Below are 12,154 nucleotides of genomic sequence, written 5' to 3'. Positions count from 1 at the left end.
TAACTAAATAAACAAAATTATGAAAAATGTTTAAAACTTGTCAAAGTAAAGGGCCAGAAAACATTTTTAAGTCTATATGGCTTTTCAAAAATGTTAAATTAACAACCTTGCAGAGCATACTCATGACATCATGCATAATTAGTGAACCTTTTAGTCCAAATTCTAAAGAACCAATAAAGAATTTTAAAAAAATTATTCAAATTCCTAGACAACCTTTCAAGCTTATTCATGAGCTTAACTTGAATTTTCACGGGAGGTAACCTTTAAGTATATATGATATAGGCTATAATTCTATTGGTTATTGATTTATTGTTTTATGTTTTTAAAGAAAAGTAGTGCCTTTCTCAATCTTGTGTTAGTACACATACATTTTTGCACCATTTCTTCATTTAAATATGTGAATAACTTGCACCAGTGCAACAAATCGGTAACTTCATCTTTCCGCCAATCATAAATTTTGAACGTTTTTTGCAAAATTTTGTTTACGCAGTTATTTTTAACTTTGTTTCCTCTTTACTCAGCATTTGTTATTCTTATGACATTGCCCACGTTTTATTTAGCAATTGTTTAAGGCGAGTGTAAAGAAAAAAAAAGACTTTTTTTTCGTTTATTTTTTTTCCTTTGTGAAATTACGGCAAAATATACTAAACTTTTTAATTATGATAAATTATAATTTTTTTCTAAAAATTCCATCTGGATCTCTGTTTATTTTGTTTGGTTATGTTTACCCACTAATAACGCTGTGATGATCTTTGTGACTCTCTTTCTGTGTCATACTTAAGAGGTGTTGTCTCGCAAATGAATGGAACTTTCATAAAAAAAAAAATAAAAAAAAAATCGAGCAATGAATTAACAATTATCTTTGTCTTTATTATATTTCCCTCTGAGAATTGTCACAATAAAACATCTTTATAACCATGGAAAGTAATCTCATTTACAAAGTATCAAGCTATCGTCACAATCTTTATTTGAATTCGAAAAATAAAAACGCAGAAAAAAATCCATGGATTCACCAGCAAAGGGACGAATAGAACAAAAATCTAATTCCACTAATTCATCTTCTGTTCCGTTATGTTCTAGTCATTACCTTATGTTTCATTGATAAGCGACGGTGACAGTGAAGAAGAAATCTCAGAACATGCATCACCTGCACGTTGGATTTTAAAAATGAACTCGTTGAAAATTTGTATGACTAATATTCGCGTATACAAGAAAAGTCATGGCGACATCAATATAGTCGAACTTAAATATTATAGAGCAGGTCTGGAAACGAAGTTTTCCGTACAGGAGAGTGGAAAATAATTCAACATTAATAGACTTAGTGTCCTAGCCAGTCGTATGGCTGAGAAAAAAAGAAGAGGATTGCTGAAAATTTGCAGTGTGTTCGGTCTATGTTCGCCAATCACCAGACCTACCTTTAATGAGCACACTGTGTTTTGGGAAGAAAAATCACTTAAATTGCAAGCTGTAGTGACTCGACTACTCTAATGACTCTTTTTTAAGTGGTAGAGGTTAAACCCTCTAAAGATCTCTATGCAAAGCAAGATCTCCCTTTTACAAGGATGGTCTGTACAACCAAGTTAACTGAAAAAGCAACCCTCTGGACAATACAAATATTGCAACAACAAAACAAAAACAAAAACATATATTGACATAAAACGTATATATATACAAATAAATAAAAACAATAAAAAAGGGGGCAAACAACTACCTATGCGCCAGGACTTGTGAACCTGGCTGCAGCTTTACACGTGTTACGGGATCCCAACACTCAGCCTTACACAGGTGATTGATGCTTAGGACCAGCCTTGGTCAGGACCAGCCTGAAGATACTGGGGTGCTATGCGTGAGCGTGAAACCATGAAGACATGAAAGAGAAATTTCACACCACCTTGCAGAGCTTCTTACAAGAATAACTATGGGTACAGCAGGATCGTTAATCCTGTAGACCAAGTGAGCAAAATTGGCCTCCCTACTGGGGTAAAAAGTGCGGTCGTCGCACCCAAAGACAAGACAAAGTCGAACCCCTTGCTATGCTTCTTATGATAACTCTATAAGAGAGTGAAGAGTGAGCAAACTCTGGGTTCACGGTAGACTGCTTATGACAGAAACAGCCGGGTAATACAAAACCGCTAGGGAAAGATAACCCTCCCCCTTTTATGTGAATGTTAATCATACAATTTTTACATTTTCACAAAAAACAACACATACGCAGAAGAGTTATTTAAATCGGATGGTGCAACTCTAAAAACTGCTTTAACGTCACATCTTAACCATGAGCCACAGTTGCGATCTTTAATGAATGCACAATAGTGACCTGCTCCTAGGGTGCCCGAATGATTAATAGTGGCAGCTAATGATTATTTGTTGTTGAATGATATGTCATCCGTTGGCTCAGAGCGAACGAATGTCCTCATTTGAAGCAAGGCAGGTAACAGATTTGTTATTTTTTAGGGTTCTTCCATCAAGTAACCTCTTCAGTTGGATAATTAGAATATTTCCACACTGGGTGAAAACCGTTTCGCTTGTACTGTCTTGATAAGAAGAGCACTGCGGGCAAAGTCACCTGTCATTTCCAGACAAATTTTCGGGCTGCAAAAAACAATTAATTGAACATGTAACGCTGTTTGAGATAGGGAGTGGCACAATAGGCATACTTTCTTTCCTGCTAGTTGATAAGAAGCATGCATTACATGACGTCGTAGTGGTTATAATGTTGGTGATGATATTATTTGCGATAACTGAAGGGCCTGTTAATTCACCCAAGACATGAGGCAGTATTTCTGGCACGTCCTGCTGGGTATTAATGCTGGACATCTCACGCAGCAAGGCTCTTAAGAAGGCGGAAGGGTAAACAGCTGTGGAAGACTGGGACAGCATGGACATACTCAGCATAACAGACTTCAATAGAGGAGAAACAAGAGAAGATTCCGAAGCACACTGTAACCAAAATGATGGAATTGCAGTTAATGATTGCAGGATGGAATTGGCGTAACAGGTGTTTTTTTCATTTATTAATCCTGCGTGAAGAAAATAATTTACAAAGAGGTGGCAAGCCACCGCAATGATGAACTCAACCTGTTAGGTCTTTGGAAACAAGCTAGAGGTTGTACTCCTCTAGAGAATATGCCTCTAAAAGCACAATTCTCCCTTTTTACAAGGAATTAAAAAAATATAAAAAAAAAAAAAAAGGACACAACACATTTGAAAAGATGAACAGAACTTTAACCAAGGGCAGGTAGGTTTCGACCCATATTTCTGAACCTAAGTACCCTGGATGTCTAGCTGGGTCACCTCGAAGAGGTCCGCGGAAGGTCATCAGCAGAAACTAGACATCCCTATCTTCCTAAAATTAACTTTGACCACTTTCTGTTCAACTGTGCTATTCTTTGTTTTTAACTCAGGTAATAAGTGGAGTCGTTACTCTCCAAAGACAAGATCATGTGTGATCAACCCCCCCCCCCCCCTGCCAATATTTTTTTATTTTATTATTATTTTTTTTTTTAACTGGGGTAATAAGTGGAGTCGTCACTCTCCAAAGACAAGACTGAGTGTAGTCAAGCCCTCTTGCTGATGCATTCCGGTTAAAATATTCTTATCTCAGCTCTTCTAAAAAGAAAACATATGATTCGTGACTGTTAATAAGGCGGTCATCACAGAAAATTACTGCTCTATCGTTGCAATGTATCCACCTGTGTACAATTTGGTCGAAGGCTATGGTCGTGTAGTGACCATTATTTAAGTTGCCGCAATGGTTGATAATAGCCCTTAATTGAAAATTTTTACGAAATTTCACTTCTCCATCTACGGTTAAAGGTATGGAAAGGGTACCAGGGTAAGCAGTAATACGAGAGGCAATTTTTGACACAAGGCCGTTGGCACTGGCAAAACGTTTTCGCTGTAAAATGAGATGGTAACCGCACGACACTACCTCTTTTTCAACTAGAGCAGTTTGATGAGCGTTGCAAACATGGCAGAAGTAGGCATTGGTGTCTGACAACTCCTCGCTTTCAAAGAAATTATCTAAAGAAGATTGTAACGTAGGGTGCAGAGAAAGTTGGATGCATGGTGCTATAACTTCTGAGGAGCTGGTAATATGACATGAATTGCAAGTGGTTGATGTCTTGATGCCAATACTAAAAAGACTTCCAAGAAATGGAAAGTCTAATGACAGACCAGGTAGGAGATATTCAAGAACCTCGGGGACGTCGTGCTGAGCAAAGATATTAAATGCACTTCCCTTCGCAGCTGAGATATGATGTTTCATAGCACGCAAAGAGGAATCAACTGGACTTCTAGAAACAGCCAAACTTTGGAGAACACCTACAAATGCTTCGCCTAACTTTGAGGTTGTTTTGCTGATAGAAATGGCTTCTTTAACTTTTGGAAGTTTAAAAAAACATTGTAAGATGGAGTTTGCATAACATGTGTTTCCCAAGTTTTTTAGACCGCTATTCCTAAAATCAGGGTTAGATGGCAATGCGACTGTTGTTTTGGACGACCTTGTAGCAAGTTTTTCGGGTTTTTTGATTTTACAAGATTTTGTGTGATTTGCGGAAGATTTCTCAGGGGTTTTTGATTTCTTACATTCCATATTTGTAAGAGAAGAAACTTCAGGAATGATTGGGGACTTTTCAGGCTCAACCCAAGTGGCAGAATTTAGAGACATCCAGATGTAAAAAGAAGCACTCATGGAGGTAAAAGTTAGGGATTTTAATAGGGAACGTAAAGGCTTGTTAGTGAAACCAAGGTGACGAAAACAGGTCCTTATTGATTCTGAACAGAAACCCCTTGCACCCACCTCAATGGCAAAGAAATGCACGATCCATTCATTGTTTTTCATAGCATAACAAAGTAAAGAATATTTGCTAAGCTTTCGTTTGTGCCAATATTCCGTGTTCTCTTCACATGGACAAGTCAGTTCTAACATAATTACAGTTTTGGAAGAACTGGATATTAATAACACGTCTGGGCGTAGTTGTGTTATTGCAATGTATGGTGGAACAACTAAAACGGAATCTAAATCTGACATTATTTTCCAATCGGAAGCAAGGTGAAGAAGGCCTGGACACTTTGTATGCCTCATCTTAAATGGTGATTGACCGGCCGGAATGAAATTAATTTTGTTGCACTTGGAAACCTTAAGAGGTTCATATGATACCAAAAACTCTTTTAATGCCTTAACCAAAACTATTAAAACCGAGTCATAACGGTATGTGTATCTACCCTGCGTAAGGGAGGTCCTACAGGCACCCAATATGTGAGAGACATTTGAGGATGGTTTCTTGCACAGAGTGCAACTTTTGTCTTTCTCAATTCCCCATCTCACAAGATTGGTTGGAAAGGGAAGGGTGTCGTAGGTTGCCCCTATACAAAAGGAAGTTAGACATTGTGGCAGTGAAAGAATTGTTCTCCAAGATAAATCATTTTTCACATAAGAGCACCATTTCGTCCAATTGCCTTGCAAATGCAACTGTACAGCTCTGGCATGGTAAATATCTTCTTTATTTTCTTCAATGATATTGGAAACAAGCTTCGGTAAGCATAATTGCCTTTTGGTGGTATATTTTTGTGGTCTAAGAGCCCTAAGCCAGCTCGATCAGTCTGATGCAAACCTAAAATCCTTTTGAAATTGAGCTGACTATCCGCCAAAAGAACTGCCTCATCAACTTTCCAATTTCCAGATTTTAAATCTGGTACGCACAGTAAATTTAGAGGCATTCTTAAGTCAGAATTTGAAGATGTAATAACAAACCTCAATTCTAACAACGCTGGTAAAATCGAGAGATTCCGTACAGATCGGTCCGTCAATGAATCAGTAGTGTTTATTGAACATGAACTTAAGAATTTCCCATCAGGTATCACCACAAATATGGATCGTTTAAAATACAAAACCAGATTCAAATCAAATAAACAAACTGATTAGTATGAGCATAAGACAACACCTATACCAAAAAGGGTATATCAATAAAGAACAATTAAACGTTTAAAAAATGTCATAAAATTTAAAATTATACTAGCTATAATACTTGTGTTATTTTATTTTCATCTAATTACCGTGTTTTAATTTTCATTTTCGTTATTACTAATTAAATTACTAAAAAAACAAGAGAAAGAGGATCTCAGACTTTGAAAACATTTAACCTGTCTACAGAAACTAAAGACATAGAGGTGGTGCTATAATAGTAATAAAAACGAAGTCACCATATCAATTTTAGAAAACTGTTAAGAGATGTTATATGTAATAAGGATACATCCATTCGTTGATCATTTGAAAATAACGTTATAGCGAGGTCCAGACAATGCCCTGTTTGTGGTTCTACCATGGAATTAAAAAAGCACCTCTATATTCTCCATAAGGTCCAGACAATGCCCTGTTTGTGGTTCTACCATGGAATTAAAAAAGCACCTCTATATTCTCCATGTGGTTTTAAGTGGCGATGTCAAAAAAATGACCGCATCAAAGACATTTCAATGAGAAAAGGTTTGTAGTTTGAATAGAGTAATTTGACAATTGAAGAAATAATCGAATTAACATACTGGTGGACAACAGGTATTCTTCCGAAAATACATAATTTTGTAAACTTAACTTAACAAATATTTATGACTGTACAGAACAAAAAAAGATAATACGTGAAATGGGAATTTCCTGATGGACTGCAGTAGACTGAGACAATTTTTGCAGAGAAGTTTGCGACGAAATTATGATGAACAGTTCTTCACCTATAGGTGGTCGTGTTAGAGTTCAGATCGATGAGTCAAAGTTTGGTAAAAGAAAATACCATTGTGGTAAATGTGTTTTCTTATTATTTTGTAGAAAAAAGATAGATAACGAATTACTTTCAACCTCGAACATTTAATTTGGGCCATCATGTGGATGGACAATGGGTTTTTGGTGGTATTGGAGAGAAAACTCGAAAAATCTTTATGATCGCTGTTGCCAAAAGAGATAGGAATAGACTGTTACCTTTAATTGAACAATATATTCTAACTGGTTCGATTATAATTTCGGATTGTTGGAAAGTGTACGATATCATAGGCGAAAAGGACTATTTGCATTTTAAAGTAAACCACTCAAAAATGGCAAGTTTCGGTGAACTTTAAACAAAGAAACTTTCGCTTCCGTTTTAGAAAAATTTGCGGACAACACGTTTTTAGAAAATTTCACAGAAAGGCCCTAAAAACCGCGAAAATTTCTTCCAGCGTAAGTTTCTTCCTTTAAAGTAACAAAGGCACAGTTTAAATCTCATTTGGGCGAATACATAAACAAAGACAAAGATTTATTCACGGACTTCGTTCAGTGTATTACAAAAATTTATGACACTAGTTTATATTAGTTTTAATATATGTTAGCACTAGTTAAACCTTCTCATTATTAAGAACATTAAGTTTAATCTCAATCAATACACAAAGTATAAAGCTTAACAAAAATTAACACTTTCTTGTAAACCTAGATATGTGTTCCATCAAGATAGGTCTTTAATTTTATCAGCATACAAATGTTGGTCAGTTTAAACCTTTTGTTTATGTTCTAATTAACAATTTTATTTACTTGTGAAAAGAATTATCCACGTCATAACCATCGCTACATCATACCATTGCATCCAGTTTATTAGATGATGAGGTGACAAAACAGCTAGCTGTAATGATATTTCTTGTCTAATGACAGCTGGTTCTCCTATAGTTAGAGGTTGCAACCCTCTAGAGATTTTTCAAAAAAGCAAAATCCCCCTTTTTGCAAGGATTTCCTAAAAACATTGACCGTAAAAGGCAGAAAAATACAACAGCGACAGAACGCAACACTAAACAATAAATATTAAAGCAATTCAAAATGAATTGAATAGGTACAAATAAGATAAATAAAACTTATCATAACGTGAATATCCTTAAACGGATAAATTTAAAATTATTCTTTAGAGAATGTGTTTAAGAAGCAACCAACTATCTGCGCGCCAGGACTTGTGACCCTGGATGTAGCTTTCCACGTGTTATGGAGCTCCAACACTCAGCCTTACACAGATAATTGTTGCTGTGGACCTGCCTAATGACAGTCTCCCTCCTGCATACATAGCGTATAACAGCGCATGAGATGAGCAAATAATAAATAGTCGTTCTCCTTTGCGCAAATCGTAGCCTTGCAGCATCGTATCCATCGTAGCAGCGTATCATAGCATCGTATCCATCGTAGCATTATAGCATAGAATCGTGGCATCAAAAAATATATCTCTCCTATCGCAGGTTGTATGTGGCTCATAAATATATATTTATGAGTGTTTAAATGCACACATATATAGATCTTCTTCCTAGAGTACTCTGGTTTGTATTGCCCATAGTTAGTTCACCATTTACCTATGTGCCTTTTCTGGTCAGCAGCATATATTTTGGTCAGCAGTCTTGCTAGTATTTAAGCTGCAGTTGCCTCATGGTTTTCCTTTTCAGTTCTAGCAGTTTTTCTTATGCTTATGTCTGCTGCTTATTAATCCACTTATATCTAATCAATCATTTTGCAATCAAACCAATCTTTGGCTAATTAAACATGAATTTATCACCTATAGGGATGCTGTTATATTTTATCTCACCTACTCAAACGCCAGATGGCTCAGAAGATGAAGATTCAACTTCACAAACCTTCCAATCTGCTGCAATGTCTGTCGCTCTTGAGGAATCGTCCACACTCAAAAAGAAACGTATCCCAAAATGTCCTGGCTGCAAGGAACTTCTGGCTCTACACGACTTTGGTATTCCCAGTCGTCACTGTCCAGGTCGTCGTTCTAGCGCTACCAGCACTGTCACATCAGCTACTTCAACACTTTCCTCAACTATCGCTAATAACCCAATGTCTTCAATCCACAGATCTTCGCCTCTGCAGTCTCACCTAAACAACCCAAACAAATCTTCTTCGGCGTCTCAGCTAGCTGCTCTTCGAAATCAGCTGGCTGTCTTAGAACAGGAAGAGCTATCCCTAAGGGAAAGTTTACAAACAGAAGAGCAACACCTTCTCAATCAGATTGCTGCTCGACAATCAGAATTAGCTAGGCTTCGCTCAGCTTCTTCCAGAAATTCCCGCCCAGCACAAATTTTAAGCACTTCCCCGTTGCAGCAAAACTGTAAATCCAACCAATCGTGTCCAAGACAATCTCCGCCCTTCACCTCTTGACGTACAACCGCCATCTTGTTTTGCTTCCTTGCTTGCTCCGCAACAGTCCGCCAATTTGTTGACCAATCGCACTGTCATGTCACAACAACAAACACGCTCCCTATCGGATGTTTTTCGCCAGCAAGAAGACCGTAGTTCAGCATTGTTTCTGTGCCCTGCACTTTCTTCAAACACTGGAAATGGTAAGCCACTTCGTATTGTCGATTTTGTGTCTCGTCTTCGTCCTGTGGAGCAGGAGAAAGTTATTTCTACTGATCCTGGTTCGCAAACTACGCTAATGTTGGCCATTGGAAATAAGAAGCCAAGACTGGAATCTCTTTCCATGGAACAATATAACATAGCTAATTTGAGAATTTTTTATGAATTATCGTCTTCTGCCAGATTGCCAACCTCGTCCGATTTACGTGACTATTTGTCTTATTCCATTAAGATCTTAGAGTTGGCTAGAAAGTACACCTGGGAGTCTGTGCTAAAGTATGACGATGAATATCGAATTCTTCAGCACACTTATGGCAATCCATGGAGCTTTGACAATAGCCATTTGCATGAAGTGATGCTTATACCTCGTTGGGTCTCCCCTCCTGTCTGTAACCCTTCCAGTACCTTAAGTAAGGGAAATTCAGGTTCACCTGCCTCAGGATCGTCTTCAGGGTTTCCTACACATACTTCTTCCGGTGTGGAAATATGTCGTAATTTTAACCGCCAAAAAGGTTGCCAGAAAACAGAATGTAAATTCACCCACGTCTGCAACCGCAAAATTGGTAATCAGGCTTGTGGCAAACCTCATTCTGGACAAAACCACAATTCTGACAATTGAATACCCTCAGAATTTCGCACTCCTCTTAATGTTGACTTATGGACCAATGAACTGGCTGAAGACCCAGATCGTGACTTCCTCCTTAATGGAATTCACTGTGGTTTTCAGCTTCTTCCTAAGGACTCTGATTTATTGCCTGCCGAAATGAATAACTACTTTTCTGTTACCAGTCCTACAGCTCATATGAAAGTAGAAGCTACTCTGCTGGATGAACTTAAAACTGGTAACTATATTCTTACTCAATGTAAACCTACCATTGTCAGTGCTCTTAGGGCTGTCCCCAAACCTGACTCTGACGAGTTACGCATTATACATGACTGTTCCATGCCAGTTGGAAAGGGTGTCAATACGTACATTGATATTGAAAAACAAAAATTTCAAACTATCGATGATGCCTGTGCTATGATCAAACAGGGATATTTTCTGGCCAAGGTTGATCTACGCCATGCATATCGGTCACTACCTGTTCATCAATCAAACTATGCTGCGTTTGGTCTAAAATGGCGGTTTTCTGGAAGCACTCGATACTCATATCTTGTCGACTTCGACTTCCTTTTGGAGGTCGAAGTGCTCCTGGAATATTTCATCGCCTTACACAATCTGTTTATCGTATGATGCTAAGACGAGGTTTTCCTCTCGTTATTGTTTACCTAGATGATTTTCTTGTTATTGGCCGAACACAGACTGAATGTTATGAGGCCTATAACACACTCTGTAAATTACTTGTTGCACTAGGGTTTTAGCTTAGCCCTGCTATGTTGGTTCCTCCATGCCAGCAACTTACTTTTCTTGGAATTCTGCTTGACACTGTCACTTACCCTTTCTCTTCCACCTGCTAAACTGGATGCATTGAGGGAAGTAGTCTCAAATTTTTTAACCAAGCAGAAAGCCTCTAAGAATGAGTTGCAACGTCTTGCTGGTCGCCTAAATTGGGCTTGTAAAATCGTGTATGGTGGTAGAACGTTCTTGAGACGTGTCCTGGATCTGATGAACACCTTGTCTTCCCCTGCCCCGAAGTGTCGCTTGACGCTCGAATTTCACAGGGATATAGCTTGGTGGGATCAGTTCTTGGGTGTGTTTAATGGACAATGCGATTTCTATGACCAAAGACCTATTACCAGCCTGCAAACTGATGCTTGCTCTGACGCTGTTGGTGCCTTTTTTGAGGGTGATTGGTTCTATTCTCATCTATGGGTAGACCATTCCCCTCTTGCCTCTGCATATTAATTTTAAGGAAGCCCTGTGTGTAGTTCTTTTTGATATTCGCTGGGCTCCCACTTGGAAGAACAAAACTATCCATGTCTTCGTTGCTATGCTTAATAAAGGAACTACCAATCACCCTGTTATGATGGACTATTTACGTCAGTTGTTTTGGTCATCGGCTACCTTCAATTTTCTTTTGAAGGTTTTGCATGTAGCTGGTGCTCAGAATGTCCTTGCTGACGACATATCACGTCTTCATTCAAGACAACACTTATTATCATTTTTGCACTTTTTGCAGCTCAACTCACTGACTTCAGTCTGTGATTTGGTTGCCATCAATCATATGTCTGCCTATTCTTATTATTTTCTCATTGGTAAGTATACCATCTGTGGTAGCTAATTTTTGTATTCTCCTTCCTCTAGAGTTGCCCCCCTTCGTTTCGGAGTTGGTGCACGACGTTGTCCTTTTTCGGCAGGCCACCTATGCTGAGAATACAAAAAAGAGCTATCGCACGCATCGCAAGGCATATGAATATTTTTGTAGCCAGATGTCTTCGCCACTTGTGCCTGCCTCCACAGAATTTTTATGCCTATATATTGCCCAATTGGCTAGGTTTTTACTACAACAATCAGTTTGTATGTATCTAAATTTTGTTGGCCTTCTACATCTTGAGATGGGATATGCTAATCCTCTAACCAATAATTGGACACTATCCACAGTTTTAAAAGGTATGAAGCGTATGCTTGGTGTTCTGGCCAAGCCACGTCTTCCTATTACCACTGCTCTTCTTTTTGGCATTCGTTCACGCCTTAACCTAAATTGTAGCTTTCATGCTTCATTTTGGGCTGTTTGTTTAGTTTCATTTTTTGGTCTGTTACGTAAGTCACATTTATAGATGGCATCTTCTACGATATTTAATCCGCTCAAACAACTAGTTCGGTCTGATTTTACTTTTCATGATGACCATATTCTCGTT

This window comes from Hydractinia symbiolongicarpus, chromosome 7, assembly GCF_029227915.1.
Source record: "Hydractinia symbiolongicarpus strain clone_291-10 chromosome 7, HSymV2.1, whole genome shotgun sequence".
NCBI lineage: Eukaryota > Metazoa > Cnidaria > Hydrozoa > Anthoathecata > Hydractiniidae > Hydractinia > Hydractinia symbiolongicarpus.
This window is presented reverse-complemented; position numbering follows the sequence as displayed.